The sequence below is a fragment of the Tupaia chinensis genome, unplaced genomic scaffold, assembly GCF_000334495.1.
Source record: "Tupaia chinensis unplaced genomic scaffold, TupChi_1.0 Scaffold000031_1, whole genome shotgun sequence".
NCBI classification, from domain to species: Eukaryota; Metazoa; Chordata; class Mammalia; order Scandentia; family Tupaiidae; genus Tupaia; species Tupaia belangeri.
In genome coordinates, this window is record NW_006159461.1 from 3,057,396 (window position 1) to 3,061,868 (window position 4,473).

A 4,473-nucleotide genomic window follows, 5' to 3' on the forward strand; every position below is an offset into this window, starting at 1 on the left:
GTGCGCTCGCCAGACAGACAGAGAGAGACAGAGAGACAGAAAGCGAGAAATAACCCCCCCCAGGGGGGATAGCCATGCTGTAATCCCTTCTCCTCCATTCTCCTCTTGGGATCTTGGGCACGCACGCACACGCACCCGGCGTGAGTTTAATCCACCTGGTCCGGGACTTGAACCGCGGTCGACTACGTGGGAGTCCAGCGACATAGCCATTACGCTAACTGCTGGTCCCGAGAATTCAAAATAAATCTTCAAGAAACACATATCTTGCATAATACGTTATGAAAGCAAACTTTGGAAACCAAATGGGAATGAATAGTAAGTTTAGATAAATGGCTTTATTCTATATGAAGTCTTTGTTCAACACTGCTTTTGATAATTAAAGCCAATTGCTAGTTTACATGGGCTTTACAGGAAGCTAACTTTGTATGGCATAAACCTACATCAGACTGAATGCAGACCATTCTACTTGTAAACTCTGTATGCCTTAGTTCTGATTTTTCATTTTTAGTTTCCTCTTATCCTACCGACAAATGTGAAACAATAGGGAATTCAGTGCACGGAGGTGGAAAATCATTAAATGGCTCATCTATATTATAGACAGTATTACTGGCAAGATTTTTTTAAAATATAAATTTTATTATATATATATTTACTTGATTTCGCTGGATAGAGACGGAGAGGGCTAAAGTGAGAACTCTTGCCCCCAGGGGGGAGGGGAGATGGCCACGCCACAGTCCCCTCTCCTCTGCTCTCTTCTTGGGCCCTGGCACATAGACGCCTGACATGATTTCCAAGCTGCCCGGTCTGTGATTCGAACTGTGGTCAGCATGTGGGAGTCCAATGTCTTAACCACTATACTGCCTGCTGAGCCCTTAAAATATAAAATGTTCAACAATGAAGACATGTACATGACTTAAGCAATGTTATGTACAGATACCATCTTTTTTACGTTATTTAATCATTTCAAAACAGACTTTTCCTCTGCTGAGGAAGCAAGGAAGGAACTCATTAAAACCACTATTGCCTTCAGCTGAAATTGGAAGTCTGGAAGTACAGATGAAAGAGGTGATCTCTGAACATCTGTAATTAATTCATTAATTAATTTTTTTGGAGAGATTTTTTTTCGCCTTAGGGCGCGTGCACTCGCCAGACAGAGAGAGACATAGAGACAGAAAGTGAGAAATCACCCCCCAGGGGGGATGGTCACGCCGCAATCCCTTCTCCTCCATTCTCCTCTCGGGATCTTGGGCACGCACGCACACGCACCCGGCGTGAGTTTTAAGCCACCAGGTCCGGGATACGAACCGCGGTCAACTATGTGGAAGTCCAGCGACATAGCCATTACGCTAACTGCTGGTTCCCTAAAAATCTTTTATTAATCAGTTAAAAAAAAAAAAACCATACTGAATCCTTTGTGAAACTATGCTTTTCACTGGTGCTCATGAATTGTTCTAGGAATCATACAACTCTATTCATATTTTACATGGACCCCATCCTCAAGAGTACACTATTTATGCTTAGAACTTGTGATTCGTTTTACTCCAAAAAGTCTGTATGACCTTTTTTTGAATACTGTCAATGTTGATAGGCACTGCAAGGTGGAAAAACGTGTTTGGGTGCAACACATGCTGATCACAGAAGCCGCTTCTGCTAACCCACATTGGGCAGTGTCTGGGGGACGGGGATGTTCTCTCCAGCTCTGGTTTCCTTCCTCTCCCCAATGAAGTACTTACTAACCACCTGCCTTTCTTAGCTGTGCCGAGTTACACAGGTGCTATTGCTCTTTGTCCTTGGTAGAGTTCTCCCAAACACCTACTGACTCCTCTTGTAGGATAGCAACATAGTTACATACAAGGCTTATCATCCTTCCCCGTTAGGTTGTTTATTGCAGGCTGTTACAACTATTACAAGAATCAAGCATATGGTCCACTTCCTATGACTGCTGAAATGTAACCAAGAATGCTAGCGTGACTTAGAAAAACATTAGAAGACAAACACGAATACAGACTCTAGGGTTAGAATGACAAAGTCTTTAGTGGCCATGCTAACAACTGGAATATAAGCTGAAAAGAGTCATAAAACATAAGTATGTTTGGAAAAAAACTCATAAGATAGCCTTTGATATTATTTCTAATGTTTTCTAACATGAGAAATACAGCATTAAATTAATAATATTAAATAAAGCATAAGGACAATGATATGAAGTCAACTTTTGAAGAAGTCACACTGTTTTGCTGTCGTTGGTTTGTTTTTCCTTTTTGCTATATAGTGTGTGTATTCACTACAGAGAGAGAAGAAAGTGAGAGATCACTCCCTGGAGTGGTTGCACCAAAACCCCTTCTCCTGCATTCTTCTCCACTCTCCTCTTGGGTTTGGGGTATGCAAATACATGAGCCCAGCGTGTCTTCAAGCTGCCAGTCTGAGCCTCACCATCGGCCGCAGGGACCCAGCCACCTTAACCTCCCTGCCATTGCTGGCCCAGAGCCGCATTCCATAAATTGGAAATACTAATACATTCTTTTCTCTTTCACATGATGTCATCATTACCTTTTCTTCTCCTCAGTTTGCAGAGGGAGCATGTGCTCACTGAGATGGGAGCTGGGTTGTGAAGAACCGGAAATGCAGTCAAAACACACCCCGGAGTACAACCGTATTGAGGGAATAGCTTTCTGAGTTCTGTCCTTTCCGTTGCAACTTGTAAATCATTCATGACCTTTTAAAAGCTCTTAACAATTCTTAGGCCTCAGTAGAGTATTTTCACTCATGGGAGTGTGTGTGTGCATGCGTGCATGTGTGCGTGTGTGTGTGTGTGTGTGTGTGTTTTCTAAGTGAAATGAGAAGGGGTAATGTCATTCAATTAATTCTGAAATCTGCTTGATTGCCCAGGTTGAAACACAACACCGGGTGCCGGAACATGGAAATGCAACACACCCAGTACAGAGATGATGGCTGAGGACGCTGGCTTGGAGGATTCCAGCGGTCCCAGGATCAGCAATGTATGCCGGCTTACAGGATTCCAGCGGTCCCAGGATCAGCAATGTAGAGTGGACTAAGTTCTGGGGAGGAGCTAAAACATATGTGTTTAGTAACATTGTCAAATTATTAGTTTTTTTTTTTTGGAGAAATTTTTGCTATAGGGTGTGGGTGCTAGTCGGAGAGACAGAGAGAATCAGAGACTGAAGATGAGAATTCACCTCCCAGGAGGGATGGCCATGCCGCAATCCCTTCCCCTCCATTCTCCCCTTGGGATCTTGCGCACATGCACACACGTGCCTGGTGTGTTTTAAGAAACTGTTTCTGGGACTCAAAACTGCAGTTGACCACATGGGAGTCCAGTGATGTAGCCATTACACCATCGCCTGGTCCCAACACTGTCTAATTCTGAGGTCACAGAGACCTGGTCTGGATTTCACCTCGTCATTGTTACCAAATGTCCTCAGGCAGGTTATTAATGATCCATCCGTTGTCCAATCCCTTTATTTGTAGGATGCTGATGGCAATGTTAACTGCATACACATACTGGAAAAGTCAAACGAGACTACACGTGTAGTAGTTTAGATTTAGAGATCTTCATTAAAATACACGAAGTTGGGATTTCCTTTGAAAAATATTTATTTGTAATCCTGACAAATGATATAAGGCAACTTAAAACTTATTAAGATAATAAAATTGGAAACATTTACTAATTACAATTTATATTTAGTTTAAAAATAAGATATTATTCAGGACCAGCCAGTGGTAGGGGGTTAAAGCTGCTGAATTCCACACGGGTAACTGTGCAGTTTGAGCTCACACCAGTGGCTTGAAAAACACGCTGAGCACATGTATGTGTCCAAAATCTCATGAGGAGAATGAAGGAGGAGGGGAGGTGCCTTGTCTCTCTCTCTCTCTCTCTCTCTCTCTCTCTCTGGCAAGCACACACCAGCTATGGTAAAACAAAACAACAACAAAATTCATATAATGGAGATGTAGTTTATTATATATCTTAAGATATTGAACCATAAACAATATGTTCTTAATGAGGGCCACCAGGTGGAGTGTTAGGTAGGGGCGTTGGACTCTCACATAACTGACTGCAGTTCGAGTCCCGAACCTGGTGGCTTGCTTTCTCACTTTCTCTCTGTCTTTCTCACTCTATCCCTCTTTGGTCAAATTAAAATAAATACATGGATAAATAAAGCTAAATAAAATAATTCTTTAAAAAATGTCCTTAATGATAAAATACATTAATAAAACAAAGTTTCAAAAACTGTCTACTTTTGGCAAAATGAAACAATTGAAATTTTAAGCTCCCTATATCTTCTTAAGATTGCTCTTTGGGACCAGCAGTTAGCATAATGGCTATGTTGCTGGACTCCCATGTAGTCGACCGTGGTTCGCGTCCCGGACCTGGTGGCTTAAAACTCACGCCGGGCACGTGTGCGTGTGTGCCCAAGATCCTGAGAGGAGAATGGAGGAGAAGGGATTGCGGCA

General features: G+C 42.5%; 1 protein-coding gene across 1 annotated transcript in view; it reads right to left on the bottom strand.

Annotated features, from left to right (window-relative positions):
- The window catches only part of SNTG1 (syntrophin gamma 1), a 411,039-nt gene that overhangs the window by 191,323 nt on the left and 215,243 nt on the right, over positions 1–4,473 (bottom strand). The gene's annotated exons all lie outside the window — the stretch shown is intronic.